This window comes from Oncorhynchus mykiss, chromosome 28 (genome assembly GCF_057628025.1).
Source record: "Oncorhynchus mykiss isolate SJ-2025 chromosome 28, ASM5762802v1, whole genome shotgun sequence".
Lineage (NCBI taxonomy): Eukaryota > Metazoa > Chordata > Actinopteri > Salmoniformes > Salmonidae > Oncorhynchus > Oncorhynchus mykiss.
Window position 1 is genome coordinate 36069596 of NC_143049.1, and position 22906 is coordinate 36092501.

Consider the following 22906-nt stretch of genomic DNA (forward strand, 5'->3'; position numbering starts at 1 on the left):
TCGGTAGAGCATCAGACTTTTAATCTGAGGGTCCAGGGTTCAAGTCCCTGTTTGGGCGTTGCTTTAATGTTTACCTTTTCTGGCGCAGGTGTTCTGCTAGCAACCCACCTCGACAACATCCGGTGAAATTGCAGAGCGCCAAATTCAAAATATAGAAATAGTCAATATAAACATTCACAAAAATACAAGTGCTATACATCGGCTTAAAGATTAACTTCTTGTTAATCCAGCCGCTTTGTCACATTTCAAATAGGATTTACTGCGAAAGCCTACCATGCGATTATCTGAGGACAGCGCCCCACTTACAAAAACATATTCCAACCAAGTAGACGAGTCACAAAAGTCATAAATAGCGATAAAATGAATCACTTACCTTTGAACATCTTCATCTGGTTGCAGTCACAAGAGTCCCAGCTCCACAATAAAGGTTTGTTTTGTTCGAGAAAGTCCCTCTTTATATCCCAAAAACTCTGTTTTGTTGGCGCATTGTGTTCAGTAATACACTGGCTCAAAGGAGGTCAAAACATGCAGACGAATACATCCTAATAGTACCGGCAAAGTTTGTTGAAACATGTCAAACGATGTTCATAATTAATCCTCACGTTGTCAATTGTCTAAATAATACATTTTCAACCGGACAATTGCGTATTCAATAGAAATGAAAAACAACGAAGGGCGCGCACTCTGTCACGCGCGCAAACCAGTACTGCATGCTTCCTCAGTCCACTGACAGCAAGGTCTCATTCTTCTTCATTTTTCAGAAAACAAGTCTAAACCAATGTCTAAAGACTGTTGACATCTAGTGGTAGCCATAGGAACTGCAATCTGGATCCTAACCCATTAGAAACTCAATAGGCATTCAATTGAAAACTACCCACATCAAAAAAATCCCACCTCCTGGATAACTTTTCTTCAGGTTTTTGCCTGCCATATCAGTTCTGTTAAACTCAGAGACATTATTTTAACAGTTTTGGAAACTGTAGAGTGTGTTCTATCCAAATCTACCATTTATATGCATATCCTAGTTTCTGGGCCTGAGTAACAGGCAGTTTACTTTGGGAACGTTTCTCATCCAGGCATCAAAAAACTGCCCCCAAGCATACATTAAACTCCCTGTTCGAAGACTGACAATCACATGATTTCATTTAAGATTTTGCAGTGTGCCAGGTTTTTGTGAGAGACAATTTTCATCAAAAGCAGCATTGGTTTGTTCGTTTCTGTGCGAGATTAGTACTGTAAAGCCACATTGGTACTTGTGCTGATTCACTGAGTAAAGGCGGCAGAGATTGCACACATAAAAACCATGACCACGACGTGAGTTGAACACGCAACCTTCTGATCTGGAGTCAGACGCGCTACCATTGCGCCACGAGGTCATTGACATTTAACATCTTTGGAGAGGATGCCTAGTTCAGATTTTAATGAGTGTATAATTTGGAATGGAGGCCTGGTTCTCTGGGGAAATGAACCATCTGACAATGCCACCCCCATCAGCACGTGCCTCTGCCCGGCAGGTTAAGTGTCTGAAAATAAGCAGATGCAGAGCCCAGATAGCTCAGTCGGTAGAGCATCAGACTTTTAATCTGAGGGTCCAGGGTTCAAGTCCCTGTTTGGGCGTTGCTTTAATGTTTACCTTTTCTGGCGCAGGTGTTCTGCTAGCAACCCACCTCGACAACATCCGGTGAAATTGCAGAGCGCCAAATTCAAAATATAGAAATAGTCAATATAAACATTCACAAAAATACAAGTGCTATACATCGGCTTAAAGATTAACTTCTTGTTAATCCAGCCGCTTTGTCACATTTCAAATAGGATTTACTGCGAAAGCCTACCATGCGATTATCTGAGGACAGCGCCCCACTTACAAAAACATATTCCAACCAAGTAGACGAGTCACAAAAGTCATAAATAGCGATAAAATGAATCACTTACCTTTGAACATCTTCATCTGGTTGCAGTCACAAGAGTCCCAGCTCCACAATAAAGGTTTGTTTTGTTCGAGAAAGTCCCTCTTTATATCCCAAAAACTCTGTTTTGTTGGCGCATTGTGTTCAGTAATACACTGGCTCAAAGGAGGTCAAAACATGCAGACGAATACATCCTAATAGTACCGGCAAAGTTTGTTGAAACATGTCAAACGATGTTCATAATTAATCCTCACGTTGTCAATTGTCTAAATAATACATTTTCAACCGGACAATTGCGTATTCAATAGAAATGAAAAACAACGAAGGGCGCGCACTCTGTCACGCGCGCAAACCAGTACTGCATGCTTCCTCAGTCCACTGACAGCAAGGTCTCATTCTTCTTCATTTTTCAGAAAACAAGTCTAAACCAATGTCTAAAGACTGTTGACATCTAGTGGTAGCCATAGGAACTGCAATCTGGATCCTAACCCATTAGAAACTCAATAGGCATTCAATTGAAAACTACCCACATCAAAAAAATCCCACCTCCTGGATAACTTTTCTTCAGGTTTTTGCCTGCCATATCAGTTCTGTTAAACTCAGAGACATTATTTTAACAGTTTTGGAAACTGTAGAGTGTGTTCTATCCAAATCTACCATTTATATGCATATCCTAGTTTCTGGGCCTGAGTAACAGGCAGTTTACTTTGGGAACGTTTCTCATCCAGGCATCAAAAAACTGCCCCCAAGCATACATTAAACTCCCTGTTCGAAGACTGACAATCACATGATTTCATTTAAGATTTTGCAGTGTGCCAGGTTTTTGTGAGAGACAATTTTCATCAAAAGCAGCATTGGTTTGTTCGTTTCTGTGCGAGATTAGTACTGTAAAGCCACATTGGTACTTGTGCTGATTCACTGAGTAAAGGCGGCAGAGATTGCACACATAAAAACCATGACCACGACGTGAGTTGAACACGCAACCTCCTGATCTGGAGTCAGACGCGCTACCATTGCGCCACGAGGTCATTGACATTTAACATCTTTGGAGAGGATGCCTAGTTCAGATTTTAATGAGTGTATAATTTGGAATGGAGGCCTGGTTCTCTGGGGAAATGAACCATCTGACAATGCCACCCCCATCAGCACGTGCCTCTGCCCGGCAGGTTAAGTGTCTGAAAATAAGCAGATGCAGAGCCCAGATAGCTCAGTCGGTAGAGCATCAGACTTTTAATCTGAGGGTCCAGGGTTCAAGTCCCTGTTTGGGCGTTGCTTTAATGTTTACCTTTTCTGGCGCAGGTGTTCTGCTAGCAACCCACCTCGACAACATCCGGTGAAATTGCAGAGCGCCAAATTCAAAATATAGAAATAGTCAATATAAACATTCACAAAAATACAAGTGCTATACATCGGCTTAAAGATTAACTTCTTGTTAATCCAGCCGCTTTGTCACATTTCAAATAGGATTTACTGCGAAAGCCTACCATGCGATTATCTGAGGACAGCGCCCCACTTACAAAAACATATTCCAACCAAGTAGACGAGTCACAAAAGTCATAAATAGCGATAAAATGAATCACTTACCTTTGAACATCTTCATCTGGTTGCAGTCACAAGAGTCCCAGCTCCACAATAAAGGTTTGTTTTGTTCGAGAAAGTCCCTCTTTATATCCCAAAAACTCTGTTTTGTTGGCGCATTGTGTTCAGTAATACACTGGCTCAAAGGAGGTCAAAACATGCAGACGAATACATCCTAATAGTACCGGCAAAGTTTGTTGAAACATGTCAAACGATGTTCATAATTAATCCTCACGTTGTCAATTGTCTAAATAATACATTTTCAACCGGACAATTGCGTATTCAATAGAAATGAAAAACAACGAAGGGCGCGCACTCTGTCACGCGCGCAAACCAGTACTGCATGCTTCCTCAGTCCACTGACAGCAAGGTCTCATTCTTCTTCATTTTTCAGAAAACAAGTGTAAACCAATGTCTAAAGACTGTTGACATCTAGTGGTAGCCATAGGAACTGCAATCTGGATCCTAACCCATTAGAAACTCAATAGGCATTCAATTGAAAACTACCCACATCAAAAAAATCCCACCTCCTGGATAACTTTTCTTCAGGTTTTTGCCTGCCATATCAGTTCTGTTAAACTCAGAGACATTATTTTAACAGTTTTGGAAACTGTAGAGTGTGTTCTATCCAAATCTACCATTTATATGCATATCCTAGTTTCTGGGCCTGAGTAACAGGCAGTTTACTTTGGGAACGTTTCTCATCCAGGCATCAAAAAACTGCCCCCAAGCATACATTAAACTCCCTGTTCGAAGACTGACAATCACATGATTTCATTTAAGATTTTGCAGTGTGCCAGGTTTTTGTGAGAGACAATTTTCATCAAAAGCAGCATTGGTTTGTTCGTTTCTGTGCGAGATTAGTACTGTAAAGCCACATTGGTACTTGTGCTGATTCACTGAGTAAAGGCGGCAGAGATTGCACACATAAAAACCATGACCACAACGTGAGTTGAACACGCAACCTTCTGATCTGGAGTCAGACGCGCTACCATTGCGCCACGAGGTCATTGCCATTTAACATCTTTGGAGAGGATGCCTAGTTCAGATTTTAATGAGTGTATAATTTGGAATGGAGGCCTGGTTCTCTGGGGAAATGAACCATCTGACAATGCCACCCCCATCAGCACGTGCCTCTGCCCGGCAGGTTAAGTGTCTGAAAATAAGCAGATGCAGAGCCCAGATAGCTCAGTCGGTAGAGCATCAGACTTTTAATCTGAGGGTCCAGGGTTCAAGTCCCTGTTTGGGCGTTGCTTTAATGTTTACCTTTTCTGGCGCAGGTGTTCTGCTAGCAACCCACCTCGACAACATCCGGTGAAATTGCAGAGCGCCAAATTCAAAATATAGAAATAGTCAATATAAACATTCACAAAAATACAAGTGCTATACATCGGCTTAAAGATTAACTTCTTGTTAATCCAGCCGCTTTGTCACATTTCAAATAGGATTTACTGCGAAAGCCTACCATGCGATTATCTGAGGACAGCGCCCCACTTACAAAAACATATTCCAACCAAGTAGACGAGTCACAAAAGTCATAAATAGCGATAAAATGAATCACTTACCTTTGAACATCTTCATCTGGTTGCAGTCACAAGAGTCCCAGCTCCACAATAAAGGTTTGTTTTGTTCGAGAAAGTCCCTCTTTATATCCCAAAAACTCTGTTTTGTTGGCGCATTGTGTTCAGTAATACACTGGCTCAAAGGAGGTCAAAACATGCAGACGAATACATCCTAATAGTACCGGCAAAGTTTGTTGAAACATGTCAAACGATGTTCATAATTAATCCTCACGTTGTCAATTGTCTAAATAATACATTTTCAACCGGACAATTGCGTATTCAATAGAAATGAAAAACAACGAAGGGCGCGCACTCTGTCACGCGCGCAAACCAGTACTGCATGCTTCCTCAGTCCACTGACAGCAAGGTCTCATTCTTCTTCATTTTTCAGAAAACAAGTCTAAACCAATGTCTAAAGACTGTTGACATCTAGTGGTAGCCATAGGAACTGCAATCTGGATCCTAACCCATTAGAAACTCAATAGGCATTCAATTGAAAACTACCCACATCAAAAAAATCCCACCTCCTGGATAACTTTTCTTCAGGTTTTTGCCTGCCATATCAGTTCTGTTAAACTCAGAGACATTATTTTAACAGTTTTGGAAACTGTAGAGTGTGTTCTATCCAAATCTACCATTTATATGCATATCCTAGTTTCTGGGCCTGAGTAACAGGCAGTTTACTTTGGGAACGTTTCTCATCCAGGCATCAAAAAACTGCCCCCAAGCATACATTAAACTCCCTGTTCGAAGACTGACAATCACATGATTTCATTTAAGATTTTGCAGTGTGCCAGGTTTTTGTGAGAGACAATTTTCATCAAAAGCAGCATTGGTTTGTTCGTTTCTGTGCGAGATTAGTACTGTAAAGCCACATTGGTACTTGTGCTGATTCACTGAGTAAAGGCGGCAGAGATTGCACACATAAAAACCATGACCACGACGTGAGTTGAACACGCAACCTTCTGATCTGGAGTCAGACGCGCTACCATTGCGCCACGAGGTCATTGACATTTAACATCTTTGGAGAGGATGCCTAGTTCAGATTTTAATGAGTGTATAATTTGGAATGGAGGCCTGGTTCTCTGGGGAAATGAACCATCTGACAATGCCACCCCCATCAGCACGTGCCTCTGCCCGGCAGGTTAAGTGTCTGAAAATAAGCAGATGCAGAGCCCAGATAGCTCAGTCGGTAGAGCATCAGACTTTTAATCTGAGGGTCCAGGGTTCAAGTCCCTGTTTGGGCGTTGCTTTAATGTTTACCTTTTCTGGCGCAGGTGTTCTGCTAGCAACCCACCTCGACAACATCCGGTGAAATTGCAGAGCGCCAAATTCAAAATATAGAAATAGTCAATATAAACATTCACAAAAATACAAGTGCTATACATCGGCTTAAAGATGAACTTCTTGTTAATCCAGCCGCTTTGTCACATTTCAAATAGGATTTACTGCGAAAGCCTACCATGCGATTATCTGAGGACAGCGCCCCACTTACAAAAACATATTCCAACCAAGTAGACGAGTCACAAAAGTCATAAATAGCGATAAAATGAATCACTTACCTTTGAACATCTTCATCTGGTTGCAGTCACAAGAGTCCCAGCTCCACAATAAAGGTTTGTTTTGTTCGAGAAAGTCCCTCTTTATATCCCAAAAACTCTGTTTTGTTGGCGCATTGTGTTCAGTAATACACTGGCTCAAAGGAGGTCAAAACATGCAGACGAATACATCCTAATAGTACCGGCAAAGTTTGTTGAAACATGTCAAACGATGTTCATAATTAATCCTCACGTTGTCAATTGTCTAAATAATACATTTTCAACCGGACAATTGCGTATTCAATAGAAATGAAAAACAACGAAGGGCGCGCACTCTGTCACGCGCGCAAACCAGTACTGCATGCTTCCTCAGTCCACTGACAGCAAGGTCTCATTCTTCTTCATTTTTCAGAAAACAAGTCTAAACCAATGTCTAAAGACTGTTGACATCTAGTGGTAGCCATAGGAACTGCAATCTGGATCCTAACCCATTAGAAACTCAATAGGCATTCAATTGAAAACTACCCACATCAAAAAAATCCCACCTCCTGGATAACTTTTCTTCAGGTTTTTGCCTGCCATATCAGTTCTGTTAAACTCAGAGACATTATTTTAACAGTTTTGGAAACTGTAGAGTGTGTTCTATCCAAATCTACCATTTATATGCATATCCTAGTTTCTGGGCCTGAGTAACAAGCAGTTTACTTTGGGAACGTTTCTCATCCAGGCATCAAAAAACTGCCCCCAAGCATACATTAAACTCCCTGTTCGAAGACTGACAATCACATGATTTCATTTAAGATTTTGCAGTGTGCCAGGTTTTTGTGAGAGACAATTTTCATCAAAAGCAGCATTGGTTTGTTCGTTTCTGTGCGAGATTAGTACTGTAAAGCCACATTGGTACTTGTGCTGATTCACTGAGTAAAGGCGGCAGAGATTGCACACATAAAAACCATGACCACGACGTGAGTTGAACACGCAACCTTCTGATCTGGAGTCAGACGCGCTACCATTGCGCCACGAGCTCATTGACATTTAACATCTTTGGAGAGGATGCCTAGTTCAGATTTTAATGAGTGTATAATTTGGAATGGAGGCCTGGTTCTCTGGGGAAATGAACCATCTGACAATGCCACCCCCATCAGCACGTGCCTCTGCCCGGCAGGTTAAGTGTCTGAAAATAAGCAGCTGCAGAGCCCAGATAGCTCAGTCGGTAGAGCATCAGACTTTTAATCTGAGGGTCCAGGGTTCAAGTCCCTGTTTGGGCGTTGCTTTAATGTTTACCTTTTCTGGCGCAGGTGTTCTGCTAGCAACCCACCTCGACAACATCCGGTGAAATTGCAGAGCGCCAAATTCAAAATATAGAAATAGTCAATATAAACATTCACAAAAATACAAGTGCATCGGCTTAAAGATGAACTTCTTGTTAATCCAGCCGCTTTGTCACATTTCAAATAGGATTTACTGCGAAAGCCTACCATGCGATTATCTGAGGACAGCGCCCCACTTACAAAAACATATTCCAACCAAGTAGACGAGTCACAAAACTCATAAATAGCGATAAAATGAATCACTTACCTTTGAACATCTTCATCTGGTTGCAGTCACAAGAGTCCCAGCTCCACAATAAAGGTTTGTTTTGTTCGAGAAAGTCCCTCTTTATATCCCAAAAACTCTGTTTTGTTGGCACATTGTGTTCAGTAATACACTGGCTCAAAGGAGGTCAAAACATGCAGACGAATACATCCTAATAGTACCGGCAAAGTTTGTTGAAACATGTCAAACGATGTTCATAATTAATCCTCACGTTGTCAATTGTCTAAATAATACATTTTCAACCGGACAATTGCGTATTCAATAGAAATAAAAAACAACGAAGGGCGCGCACTCTGTCACGCGCGCAAACCAGTACTGCATGCTTCCTCAGTCCACTGACAGCAAGGTCTCATTCTTCTTCATTTTTCAGAAAACAAGTCTAAACCAATGTCTAAAGACTGTTGACATCTAGTGGTAGCCATAGGAACTGCAATCTGGATCCTAACCCATTAGAAACTCAATAGGCATTCAATTGAAAACTACCCACATCAAAAAAATCCCACCTCCTGGATAACTTTTCTTCAGGTTTTTGCCTGCCATATCAGTTCTGTTAAACTCAGAGACATTATTTTAACAGTTTTGGAAACTGTAGAGTGTGTTCTATCCAAATCTACCATTTATATGCATATCCTAGTTTCTGGGCCTGAGTAACAGGCAGTTTACTTTGGGAACGTTTCTCATCCAGGCATCAAAAAACTGCCCCCAAGCATACATTAAACTCCCTGTTCGAGGACTGACAATCACATGATTTCATTTAAGATTTTGCAGTGTGCCAGGTTTTTGTGAGAGACAATTTTCATCAAAAGCAGCATTGGTTTGTTCGTTTCTGTGCGAGATTAGTACTGTAAAGCCACATTGGTACTTGTGCTGATTCACTGAGTAAAGGCGGCAGAGATTGCACACATAAAAACCATGACCACGACGTGAGTTGAACACGCAACCTTCTGATCTGGAGTCAGACGCGCTACCATTGCGCCACGAGCTCATTGACATTTAACATCTTTGGAGAGGATGCCTAGTTCAGATTTTAATGAGTGTATAATTTGGAATGGAGGCCTGGTTCTCTGGGGAAATGAACCATCTGACAATGCCACCCCCATCAGCACGTGCCTCTGCCCGGCAGGTTAAGTGTCTGAAAATAAGCAGATGCAGAGCCCAGATAGCTCAGTCGGTAGAGCATCAGACTTTTAATCTGAGGGTCCAGGGTTCAAGTCCCTGTTTGGGCGTTGCTTTAATGTTTACCTTTTCTGGCGCAGGTGTTCTGCTAGCAACCCACCTCGACAACATCCGGTGAAATTGCAGAGCGCCAAATTCAAAATATAGAAATAGTCAATATAAACATTCACAAAAATACAAGTGCTATACATCGGCTTAAAGATTAACTTCTTGTTAAACCAGCCGCTTTGTCACATTTCAAATAGGATTTACTGCGAAAGCCTACCATGCGATTATCTGAGGACAGCGCCCCACTTACAAAAACATATTCCAACCAAGTAGACGAGTCACAAAAGTCATAAATAGCGATAAAATGAATCACTTACCTTTGAACATCTTCATCTGGTTGCAGTCACAAGAGTCCCAGCTCCACAATAAAGGTTTGTTTTGTTCGAGAAAGTCCCTCTTTATATCCCAAAAACTCTGTTTTGTTGGCGCATTGTGTTCAGTAATACACTGGCTCAAAGGAGGTCAAAACATGCAGACGAATACATCCTAATAGTACCGGCAAAGTTTGTTGAAACATGTCAAACGATGTTCATAATTAATCCTCACGTTGTCAATTGTCTAAATAATACATTTTCAACCGGACAATTGCGTATTCAATAGAAATGAAAAACAACGAAGGGCGCGCACTCTGTCACGCGCGCAAACCAGTACTGCATGCTTCCTCAGTCCACTGACAGCAAGGTCTCATTCTTCTTCATTTTTCAGAAAACAAGTCTAAACCAATGTCTAAAGACTGTTGACATCTAGTGGTAGCCATAGGAACTGCAATCTGGATCCTAACCCATTAGAAACTCAATAGGCATTCAATTGAAAACTACCCACATCAAAAAAATCCCACCTCCTGGATAACTTTTCTTCAGGTTTTTGCCTGCCATATCAGTTCTGTTAAACTCAGAGACATTATTTTAACAGTTTTGGAAACTGTAGAGTGTGTTCTATCCAAATCTACCATTTATATGCATATCCTAGTTTCTGGGCCTGAGTAACAGGCAGTTTACTTTGGGAACGTTTCTCATCCAGGCATCAAAAAACTGCCCCCAAGCATACATTAAACTCCCTGTTCGAGGACTGACAATCACATGATTTCATTTAAGATTTTGCAGTGTGCCAGGTTTTTGTGAGAGACAATTTTCATCAAAAGCAGCATTGGTTTGTTCGTTTCTGTGCGAGATTAGTACTGTAAAGCCACATTGGTACTTGTGCTGATTCACTGAGTAAAGGCGGCAGAGATTGCACACATAAAAACCATGACCACGACGTGAGTTGAACACGCAACCTTCTGATCTGGAGTCAGACGCGCTACCATTGCGCCACGAGCTCATTGACATTTAACATCTTTGGAGAGGATGCCTAGTTCAGATTTTAATGAGTGTATAATTTGGAATGGAGGCCTGGTTCTCTGGGGAAATGAACCATCTGACAATGCCACCCCCATCAGCACGTGCCTCTGCCCGGCAGGTTAAGTGTCTGAAAATAAGCAGATGCAGAGCCCAGATAGCTCAGTCGGTAGAGCATCAGACTTTTAATCTGAGGGTCCAGGGTTCAAGTCCCTGTTTGGGCGTTGCTTTAATGTTTACCTTTTCTGGCGCAGGTGTTCTGCTAGCAACCCACCTCGACAACATCCGGTGAAATTGCAGAGCGCCAAATTCAAAATATAGAAATAGTCAATATAAACATTCACAAAAATACAAGTGCTATACATCGGCTTAAAGATTAACTTCTTGTTAAACCAGCCGCTTTGTCACATTTCAAATAGGATTTACTGCGAAAGCCTACCATGCGATTATCTGAGGACAGCGCCCCACTTACAAAAACATATTCCAACCAAGTAGACGAGTCACAAAAGTCATAAATAGCGATAAAATGAATCACTTACCTTTGAACATCTTCATCTGGTTGCAGTCACAAGAGTCCCAGCTCCACAATAAAGGTTTGTTTTGTTCGAGAAAGTCCCTCTTTATATCCCAAAAACTCTGTTTTGTTGGCGCATTGTGTTCAGTAATACACTGGCTCAAAGGAGGTCAAAACATGCAGACGAATACATCCTAATAGTACCGGCAAAGTTTGTTGAAACATGTCAAACGATGTTCATAATTAATCCTCACGTTGTCAATTGTCTAAATAATACATTTTCAACCGGACAATTGCGTATTCAATAGAAATGAAAAACAACGAAGGGCGCGCACTCTGTCACGCGCGCAAACCAGTACTGCATGCTTCCTCAGTCCACTGACAGCAAGGTCTCATTCTTCTTCATTTTTCAGAAAACAAGTCTAAACCAATGTCTAAAGACTGTTGACATCTAGTGGTAGCCATAGGAACTGCAATCTGGATCCTAACCCATTAGAAACTCAATAGGCATTCAATTGAAAACTACCCACATCAAAAAAATCCCACCTCCTGGATAACTTTTCTTCAGGTTTTTGCCTGCCATATCAGTTCTGTTATACTCAGAGACATTATTTTAACAGTTTTGGAAACTGTAGAGTGTGTTCTATCCAAATCTACCATTTATATGCATATCCTAGTTTCTGGGCCTGAGTAACAGGCAGTTTACTTTGGGAACGTTTCTCATCCAGGCATCAAAAAACTGCCCCCAAGCATACATTAAACTCCCTGTTCGAAGACTGACAATCACATGATTTCATTTAAGATTTTGCAGCGTGACAGGTTTTTGTGAGAGACAATTTTCATCAAAAGCAGCATTGGTTTGTTCGTTTCTGTGCGAGATTAGTACTGTAAAGCCACATTGGTACTTGTGCTGATTCACTGAGTAAAGGCGGCAGAGATTGCACACATAAAAACCATGACCACGACGTGAGTTGAACACGCAACCTTCTGATCTGGAGTCAGACGCGCTACCATTGCGCCACGAGCTCATTGACATTTAACATCTTTGGAGAGGATGCCTAGTTCAGATTTTAATGAGTGTATAATTTGGAATGGAGGCCTGGTTCTCTGGGGAAATGAACCATCTGACAATGCCACCCCCATCAGCACGTGCCTCTGCCCGGCAGGTTAAGTGTCTGAAAATAAGCAGATGCAGAGCCCAGATAGCTCAGTCGGTAGAGCATCAGACTTTTAATCTGAGGGTCCAGGGTTCAAGTCCCTGTTTGGGCGTTGCTTTAATGTTTACCTTTTCTGGCGCAGGTGTTCTGCTAGCAACCCACCTCGACAACATCCGGTGAAATTGCAGAGCGCCAAATTCAAAATATAGAAATAGTCAATATAAACATTCACAAAAATACAAGTGCTATACATCGGCTTAAAGATTAACTTCTTGTTAAACCAGCCGCTTTGTCACATTTCAAATAGGATTTACTGCGAAAGCCTACCATGCGATTATCTGAGGACAGCGCCCCACTTACAAAAACATATTCCAACCAAGTAGACGAGTCACAAAAGTCATAAATAGCGATAAAATGAATCACTTACCTTTGAACATCTTCATCTGGTTGCAGTCACAAGAGTCCCAGCTCCACAATAAAGGTTTGTTTTGTTCGAGAAAGTCCCTCTTTATATCCCAAAAACTCTGTTTTGTTGGCGCATTGTGTTCAGTAATACACTGGCTCAAAGGAGGTCAAAACATGCAGACGAATACATCCTAATAGTACCGGCAAAGTTTGTTGAAACATGTCAAACGATGTTCATAATTAATCCTCACGTTGTCAATTGTCTAAATAATACATTTTCAACCGGACAATTGCGTATTCAATAGAAATGAAAAACAACGAAGGGCGCGCACTCTGTCACGCGCGCAAACCAGTACTGCATGCTTCCTCAGTCCACTGACAGCAAGGTCTCATTCTTCTTCATTTTTCAGAAAACAAGTCTAAACCAATGTCTAAAGACTGTTGACATCTAGTGGTAGCCATAGGAACTGCAATCTGGATCCTAACCCATTAGAAACTCAATAGGCATTCAATTGAAAACTACCCACATCAAAAAAATCCCACCTCCTGGATAACTTTTCTTCAGGTTTTTGCCTGCCATATCAGTTCTGTTATACTCAGAGACATTATTTTAACAGTTTTGGAAACTGTAGAGTGTGTTCTATCCAAATCTACCATTTATATGCATATCCTAGTTTCTGGGCCTGAGTAACAGGCAGTTTACTTTGGGAACGTTTCTCATCCAGGCATCAAAAAACTGCCCCCAAGCATACATTAAACTCCCTGTTCGAAGACTGACAATCACATGATTTCATTTAAGATTTTGCAGCGTGACAGGTTTTTGTGAGAGACAATTTTCATCAAAAGCAGCATTGGTTTGTTCGTTTCTGTGCGAGATTAGTACTGTAAAGCCACATTGGTACTTGTGCTGATTCACTGAGTAAAGGCGGCAGAGATTGCACACATAAAAACCATGACCACGACGTGAGTTGAACACGCAACCTTCTGATCTGGAGTCAGACGCGCTACCATTGCGCCACGAGCTCATTGACATTTAACATCTTTGGAGAGGATGCCTAGTTCAGATTTTAATGAGTGTATAATTTGGAATGGAGGCCTGGTTCTCTGGGGAAATGAACCATCTGACAATGCCACCCCCATCAGCACGTGCCTCTGCCCGGCAGGTTAAGTGTCTGAAAATAAGCAGATGCAGAGCCCAGATAGCTCAGTCGGTAGAGCATCAGACTTTTAATCTGAGGGTCCAGGGTTCAAGTCCCTGTTTGGGCGTTGCTTTAATGTTTACCTTTTCTGGCGCAGGTGTTCTGCTAGCAACCCACCTCGACAACATCCGGTGAAATTGCAGAGCGCCAAATTCAAAATATAGAAATAGTCAATATAAACATTCACAAAAATACAAGTGCTATACATCGGCTTAAAGATTAACTTCTTGTTAAACCAGCCGCTTTGTCACATTTCAAATAGGATTTACTGCGAAAGCCTACCATGCGATTATCTGAGGACAGCGCCCCACTTACAAAAACATATTCCAACCAAGTAGACGAGTCACAAAAGTCATAAATAGCGATAAAATGAATCACTTACCTTTGAACATCTTCATCTGGTTGCAGTCACAAGAGTCCCAGCTCCACAATAAAGGTTTGTTTTGTTCGAGAAAGTCCCTCTTTATATCCCAAAAACTCTGTTTTGTTGGCGCATTGTGTTCAGTAATACACTGGCTCAAAGGAGGTCAAAACATGCAGACGAATACATCCTAATAGTACCGGCAAAGTTTGTTGAAACATGTCAAACGATGTTCATAATTAATCCTCACGTTGTCAATTGTCTAAATAATACATTTTCAACCGGACAATTGCGTATTCAATAGAAATGAAAAACAACGAAGGGCGCGCACTCTGTCACGCGCGCAAACCAGTACTGCATGCTTCCTCAGTCCACTGACAGCAAGGTCTCATTCTTCTTCATTTTTCAGAAAACAAGTCTAAACCAATGTCTAAAGACTGTTGACATCTAGTGGTAGCCATAGGAACTGCAATCTGGATCCTAACCCATTAGAAACTCAATAGGCATTCAATTGAAAACTACCCACATCAAAAAAATCCCACCTCCTGGATAACTTTTCTTCAGGTTTTTGCCTGCCATATCAGTTCTGTTATACTCAGAGACATTATTTTAACAGTTTTGGAAACTGTAGAGTGTGTTCTATCCAAATCTACCATTTATATGCATATCCTAGTTTCTGGGCCTGAGTAACAGGCAGTTTACTTTGGGAACGTTTCTCATCCAGGCATCAAAAAACTGCCCCCAAGCATACATTAAACTCCCTGTTCGAAGACTGACAATCACATGATTTCATTTAAGATTTTGCAGCGTGACAGGTTTTTGTGAGAGACAATTTTCATCAAAAGCAGCATTGGTTTGTTCGTTTCTGTGCGAGATTAGTACTGTAAAGCCACATTGGTACTTGTGCTGATTCACTGAGTAAAGGCGGCAGAGATTGCACACATAAAAACCATGACCACGACGTGAGTTGAACACGCAACCTTCTGATCTGGAGTCAGACGCGCTACCATTGCGCCACGAGGTCATTGACATTTAACATCTTTGGAGAGGATGCCTAGTTCAGATTTTAATGAGTGTATAATTTGGAATGGAGGCCTGGTTCTCTGGGGAAATGAACCATCTGACAATGCCACCCCCATCAGCACGTGCCTCTGCCCGGCAGGTTAAGTGTCTGAAAATAAGCAGATGTAGAGCCCAGATAGCTCAGTCGGTAGAGCATCAGACTTTTAATCTGAGGGTCCAGGGTTCAAGTCCCTGTTTGGGCGTTGCTTTAATGTTTACCTTTTCTGGCGCAGGTGTTCTGCTAGCAACCCACCTCGACAACATCCGGTGAAATTGCAGAGCGCCAAATTCAAAATATAGAAATAGTCAATATAAACATTCACAAAAATACAAGTGCTATACATCGGCTTAAAGATTAACTTCTTGTTAATCCAGCCGCTTTGTCACATTTCAAATAGGATTTACTGCGAAAGCCTACCATGCGATTATCTGAGGACAGCGCCCCACTTACAAAAACATATTCCAACCAAGTAGACGAGTCACAAAAGTCATAAATAGCGATAAAATGAATCACTTACCTTTGAACATCTTCATCTGGTTGCAGTCACAAGAGTCCCAGCTCCACAATAAAGGTTTGTTTTGTTCGAGAAAGTCCCTCTTTATATCCCAAAAACTCTGTTTTGTTGGCGCATTGTGTTCAGTAATACACTGGCTCAAAGGAGGTCAAAACATGCAGACGAATACATCCTAATAGTACCGGCAAAGTTTGTTGAAACATGTCAAACGATGTTCATAATTAATCCTCACGTTGTCAATTGTCTAAATAATACATTTTCAACCGGACAATTGCGTATTCAATAGAAATGAAAAACAACGAAGGGCGCGCACTCTGTCACGCGCGCAAACCAGTACTGCATGCTTCCTCAGTCCACTGACAGCAAGGTCTCATTCTTCTTCATTTTTCAGAAAACAAGTCTAAACCAATGTCTAAAGACTGTTGACATCTAGTGGTAGCCATAGGAACTGCAATCTGGATCCTAACCCATTAGAAACTCAATAGGCATTCAATTGAAAACTACCCACATCAAAAAAATCCCACCTCCTGGATAACTTTTCTTCAGGTTTTTGCCTGCCATATCAGTTCTGTTATACTCAGAGACATCATTTTAACAGTTTTGGAAACTGTAGAGTGTGTTCTATCCAAATCTACCATTTATATGCATATCCTAGTTTCTGGGCCTGAGTAACAGGCAGTTTACTTTGGGAACGTTTCTCATCCAGGCATCAAAAAACTGCCCCCAAGCATACATTAAACTCCCTGTTCGAAGACTGACAATCACATGATTTCATTTAAGATTTTGCAGCGTGACAGGTTTTTGTGAGAGACAATTTTCATCAAAAGCAGCATTGGTTTGTTCGTTTCTGTGCGAGATTAGTACTGTAAAGCCACATTGGTACTTGTGCTGATTCACTGAGTAAAGGCGGCAGAGATTGCACACATAAAAACCATGACCACGACGTGAGTTGAACACGCAACCTTCTGATCTGGAGTCAGACGCGCTACCATTGCGCCACGAGGTCATTGACATTTAACATCTTTGGAGAGGATGCCTAGTTCAGATTTTAATGAGTGTATAATTTGGAATGGAGGCCTGGTTCTCTGGGGAAATGAACCATCTGACAATGCCACCCCCATCAGCACGTGCCTCTGCCCGGCAGGTTAAGTGTCTGAAAATAAGCAGATGTAGAGCCCAGATAGCTCAGTCGGTAGAGCATCAGACTTTTAATCTGAGGGTCCAGGGTTCAAGTCCCTGTTTGGGCGTTGCTTTAATGTTTACCTTTTCTGGCGCAGGTGTTCTGCTAGCAACCCACCTCGACAACATCCGGTGAAATTGCAGAGCGCCAAATTCAAAATATAGAAATAGTCAATATAAACATTCACAAAAATACAAGTGCTATACATCGGCTTAAAGATTAACTTCTTGTTAATCCAGCCGCTTTGTCACATTTCAAATAGGATTTACTGCGAAAGCCTACCATGCGATTATCTGAGGACAGCGCCCCACTTACAAAAACATATTCCAACCAAGTAGACGAGTCACAAAAGTCATAAATAGCGATAAAATGAATCACTTACCTTTGAACATCTTCATCTGGTTGCAGTCACAAGAGTCCCAGCTCCACAATAAAGGTTTGTTTTGTTCGAGAAAGTCCCTCTTTATATCCCAAAAACTCTGTTTTGTTGGCGCATTGTGTTCAGTAATACACTGGCTCAAAGGAGGTCAAAACATGCAGACGAATACATCCTAATAGTACCGGCAAAGTTTGTTGAAACATGTCAAACGATGTTCATAATTAATCCTCACGTTGTCAATTGTCTAAATAATACATTTTCAACCGGACAATTGCGTATTCAATAGAAATGAAAAACAACGAAGGGCGCGCACTCTGTCACGCGCGCAAACCAGTACTGCATGCTTCCTCAGTCCACTGACAGCAAGGTCTCATTCTTCTTCATTTTTCAGAAAACAAGTCTAAACCAATGTCTAAAGACTGTTGACATCTAGTGGTAGCCATAGGAACTGCAATCTGGATCCTAACCCATTAGAAACTCAATAGGCATTCAATTGAAAACTACCCACATCAAAAAAATCCCACCTCCTGGATAACTTTTCTTCAGGTTTTTGCCTGCCATATCAGTTCTGTTATACTCAGAGACATCATTTTAACAGTTTTGGAAACTGTAGAGTGTGTTCTATCCAAATCTACCATTTATATGCATATCCTAGTTTCTGGGCCTGAGTAACAGGCAGTTTACTTTGGGAACGTTTCTCATCCAGGCATCAAAAAACTGCCCCCAAGCATACATTAAACTCCCTGTTCGAAGACTGACAATCACATGATTTCATTTAAGATTTTGCAGCGTGACAGGTTTTTGTGAGAGACAATTTTCATCAAAAGCAGCATTGGTTTGTTCGTTTCTGTGCGAGATTAGTACTGTAAAGCCACATTGGTACTTGTGCTGATTCACTGAGTAAAGGCGGCAGAGATTGCACACATAAAAACCATGACCACGACGTGAGTTGAACACGCAACCTTCTGATCTGGAGTCAGACGCGCTACCATTGCGCCATGAGGTCATTGACATTTAACATCTTTGGAGAGGATGCCTAGTTCAGATTTTAATGAGTGTATAATTTGGAATGGAGGCCTGGTTCTCTGGGGAAATGAACCATCTGACAATGCCACCCCCATCAGCACGTGCCTCTGCCCGGCAGGTTAAGTGTCTGAAAATAAGCAGATGTAGAGCCCAGATAACGCAGTCGGTAGAGCATCAGACTTTTAATCTGAGGGTCCAGGGTTCAAGTCCCTGTTTGGGCGTTGCTTTAATGTTTACCTTTTCTGGCGCAGGTGTTCTGCTAGCAACCCACCTCGACAACATCCGGTGAAATTGCAGAGCGCCAAATTCAAAATATAGAAATAGTCAATATAAACATTCACAAAAATACAAGTGCTATACATCGGCTTAAAGATTAACTTCTTGTTAATCCAGCCACTTTGTCACATTTCAAATAGGATTTACTGCGAAAGCCTACCATGCGATTATCTGAGGACAGCGCCCCACTTACAAAAACATATTCCAACCAAGTAGACGAGTCACAAAAGTCATAAATAGCGATAAAATGAATCACTTACCTTTGAACATCTTCATCTGGTTGCAGTCACAAGAGTCCCAGCTCCACAATAAAGGTTTGTTTTGTTCGAGAAAGTCCCTCTTTATATCCCAAAAACTCTGTTTTGTTGGCGCATTGTGTTCAGTAATACACTGGCTCAAAGGAGGTCAAAACATGCAGACGAATACATCCTAATAGTACCGGCAAAGTTTGTTGAAACATGTCAAACGATGTTCATAATTAATCCTCACGTTGTCAATTGTCTAAATAATACATTTTCAACCGGACAATTGCGTATTCAATAGAAATGAAAAACAACGAAGGGCGCGCACTCTGTCACGCGCGCAAACCAGTACTGCATGCTTCCTCAGTCCACTGACAGCAAGGTCTCATTCTTCTTCATTTTTCAGAAAACAAGTCTAAACCAATGTCTAAAGACTGTTGACATCTAGTGGTAGCCATAGGAACTGCAATCTGGATCCTAACCCATTAGAAACTCAATAGGCATTCAATTGAAAACTACCCACATCAAAAAAATCCCACCTCCTGGATAACTTTTCTTCAGGTTTTTGCCTGCCATATCAGTTCTGTTATACTCAGAGACATTATTTTAACAGTTTTGGAAACTGTAGAGTGTGTTCTATCCAAATCTACCATTTATATGCATATCCTAGTTTCTGGGCCTGAGTAACAGGCAGTTTACTTTGGGAACGTTTCTCATCCAGGCATCAAAAAACTGCCCCCAAGCATACATTAAACTCCCTGTTCGAAGACTGACAATCACATGATTTCATTTAAGATTTTGCAGCATGACAGGTTTTTGTGAGAGACAATTTTCATCAAAAGCAGCATTGGTTTGTTCGTTGGTACTTGTGCTGATTCACTGAGTAAAGGCGGCAGAGATTGCACACATAAAAACCATGACCACGTCGTGAGTTGAACACGCAACCTTCTGATCTGGAGTCAGAAGCGCTACCATTGCACCACGAGGTCATTGACATTTAACATCTTTGGAGAGGATGCCTAGTTCAGATTTTAATGAGTGTATAATTTGGAATGGAGGCCTGGTTCTCTGGGGAAATGAACCATCTGACAATGCCACCTCCATCAGCACGTGCCTCTGCCCGGCAGGTTAAGTGTCTGAAAATAAGCAGATGCAGAGCCCAGATAGCTCAGTCGGTAGAGCATCAGACTTTTAATCTGAGGGTCCAGGGTTCAAGTCCCTGTTTGGGCGTTGCTTTAATGTTTACCTTTTCTGGCGCAGGTGTTCTGCTAGCAACCCACCTCGACAACATCCGGTGAAATTGCAGAGCGCCAAATTCAAAATATAGAAATAGTCAATATAAACATTCACAAAAATACAAGTGCTATACATCGGTTTAAAGATTAACTTCTTGTTAATCCAGCCGCTTTGTCACATTTCAAATAGGATTTACTGCGAAAGCCTACCATGCGATTATCTGAGGACAGCGCCCCACTTACAAAAACATATTCCAACCAAGTAGACGAGTCACAAAAGTCATAAATAGCGATAAAATGAATCACTTACCTTTGAACATCTTCATCTGGTTGCAGTCACAAGAGTCCCAGCTCCACAATAAAGGTTTGTTTTGTTCGAGAAAGTCCCTCTTTATATCCCAAAAACTCTGTTTTGTTGGCGCATTGTGTTCAGTAATACACTGGCTCAAAGGAGGTCAAAACATGCAGACGAATACATCCTAATAGTACCGGCAAAGTTTGTTGAAACATGTCAAACGATGTTCATAATTAATCCTCACGTTGTCAATTGTCTAAATAATACATTTTCAACCGGACAATTGCGTATTCAATAGAAATGAAAAACAACGAAGGGCGCGCACTCTGTCACGCGCGCAAACCAGTACTGCATGCTTCCTCAGTCCACTGACAGCAAGGTCTCATTCTTCTTCATTTTTCAGAAAACAAGTCTAAACCAATGTCTAAAGACTGTTGACATCTAGTGGTAGCCATAGGAACTGCAATCTGGATCCTAACCCATTAGAAACTCAATAGGCATTCAATTGAAAACTACCCACATCAAAAAAATCCCACCTCCTGGATAACTTTTCTTCAGGTTTTTGCCTGCCATATCAGTTCTGTTATACTCAGAGACATTATTTTAACAGTTTTGGAAACTGTAGAGTGTGTTCTATCCAAATCTACCATTTATATGCATATCCTAGTTTCTGGGCCTGAGTAACAGGCAGTTTACTTTGGGAACGTTTCTCATCCAGGCATCAAAAAACTGCCCCCAAGCATACATTAAACTCCCTGTTCGAAGACTGACAATCACATGATTTCATTTAAGATTTTGCAGTGTGACAGGTTTTTGTGAGAGACAATTTTCATCAAAAGCAGCATTGGTTTGTTCGTTTCTGTGCGAGATTAGTACTGTAAAGCCACATTGGTACTTGTGCTGATTCACTGAGTAAAGGCGGCAGAGATTGCACACATAAAAACCATGACCACGACGTGAGTTGAACACGCAACCTTCTGATCTGGAGTCAGACACGCTACCATTGCGCCACGAGGTCATTGGCATTTAACATCTTTGGAGAGGATGCTTAGTTTAATGAGTGTATAATTTGGAATGGAGGCCTGGTTCTCTGGGGAAATGAACCATCTGACAATGCCACCCCCATCAGCACGTGCCTCTGCCCGGCAGGTTAAGTGTCTGAAAATAAGCAAATGCAGAGCCCAGATAGCTCAGTCGGTAGAGCATCAGACTTTTAATCTGAGGGTCCAGGGTTCAAGTCCCTGTTTGGGCGTTGCTTTAATGTTTACCTTTTCTGGCGCAGGTGTTCTGCTAGCAACCCACCTCGACAACATCCGGTGAAATTGCAGAGCGCCAAATTCAAAATATAGAAATAGTCAATATAAACATTCACAAAAATACAAGTGCTATACATCGGCTTAAAGATTAACTTCTTGTTAATCCAGCCGCTTTGTCACATTTCAAATAGGATTTACTGCGAAAGCCTACCATGCGATTATCTGAGGACAGCGCCCCACTTACAAAAACATATTCCAACCAAGTAGACGAGTCACAAAAGTCATAAATAGCGATAAAATGAATCACTTACCTTTGAACATCTTCATCTGGTTGCAGTCACAAGAGTCCCAGCTCCACAATAAAGGTTTGTTTTGTTCGAGAAAGTCCCTCTTTATATCCCAAAAACTCTGTTTTGTTGGCGCATTGTGTTCAGTAATACACTGGCTCAAAGGAGGTCAAAACATGCAGACGAATACATCCTAATAGTACCGGCAAAGTTTGTTGAAACATGTCAAACGATGTTCATAATTAATCCTCACGTTGTCAATTGTCTAAATAATACATTTTCAACCGGACAATTGCGTATTCAATAGAAATGAAAAACAACGAAGGGCGCGCACTCTGTCACGCGCGCAAACCAGTACTGCATGCTTCCTCAGTCCACTGACAGCAAGGTCTCATTCTTCTTCATTTTTCAGAAAACAAGTCTAAACCAATGTCTAAAGACTGTTGACATCTAGTGGTAGCCATAGGAACTGCAATCTGGATCCTAACCCATTAGAAACTCAATAGGCATTCAATTGAAAACTACCCACATCAAAAAAATCCCACCTCCTGGATAACTTTTCTTCAGGTTTTTGCCTGCCATATCAGTTCTGTTATACTCAGAGACATCATTTTAACAGTTTTGGAAACTGTAGAGTGTGTTCTATCCAAATCTACCATTTATATGCATATCCTAGTTTCTGGGCCTGAGTAACAGGCAGTTTACTTTGGGAACGTTTCTCATCCAGGCATCAAAAAACTGCCCCCAAGCATACATTAAACTCCCTGTTCGAAGA

General features: G+C 41.5%; 8 non-coding genes across 8 annotated transcripts; all 8 read right to left on the reverse strand.

Annotated features, from left to right (window-relative positions):
* Positions 1–1304: 1304 nt before the first annotated feature.
* Positions 1305–1376, reverse strand: trnaw-cca (transfer RNA tryptophan (anticodon CCA)). The gene has a single exon. It is a non-coding gene; the product is annotated as a tRNA-Trp (tRNA).
* A 1487-nt stretch (positions 1377–2863) lies between these two features.
* trnaw-cca (transfer RNA tryptophan (anticodon CCA)) lies at positions 2864–2935 on the reverse strand. The gene has a single exon. It is a non-coding gene; the product is annotated as a tRNA-Trp (tRNA).
* A 1487-nt stretch (positions 2936–4422) lies between these two features.
* On the reverse strand, positions 4423–4494 carry trnaw-cca (transfer RNA tryptophan (anticodon CCA)). The gene has a single exon. It is a non-coding gene; the product is annotated as a tRNA-Trp (tRNA).
* Positions 4495–5981: 1487 nt separating this feature from the next.
* Positions 5982–6053, reverse strand: trnaw-cca (transfer RNA tryptophan (anticodon CCA)). The gene has a single exon. It is a non-coding gene; the product is annotated as a tRNA-Trp (tRNA).
* A 9277-nt stretch (positions 6054–15330) lies between these two features.
* Positions 15331–15402, reverse strand: trnaw-cca (transfer RNA tryptophan (anticodon CCA)). The gene has a single exon. It is a non-coding gene; the product is annotated as a tRNA-Trp (tRNA).
* Positions 15403–16889: 1487 nt separating this feature from the next.
* trnaw-cca (transfer RNA tryptophan (anticodon CCA)) lies at positions 16890–16961 on the reverse strand. Its single transcript has one exon. It is a non-coding gene; the product is annotated as a tRNA-Trp (tRNA).
* A 1487-nt stretch (positions 16962–18448) lies between these two features.
* On the reverse strand, positions 18449–18520 carry trnaw-cca (transfer RNA tryptophan (anticodon CCA)). Its single transcript has one exon. It is a non-coding gene; the product is annotated as a tRNA-Trp (tRNA).
* Positions 18521–21534: 3014 nt separating this feature from the next.
* Positions 21535–21606, reverse strand: trnaw-cca (transfer RNA tryptophan (anticodon CCA)). Its single transcript has one exon. It is a non-coding gene; the product is annotated as a tRNA-Trp (tRNA).
* Between the last annotated feature and the right edge of the window lie 1300 nt (positions 21607–22906).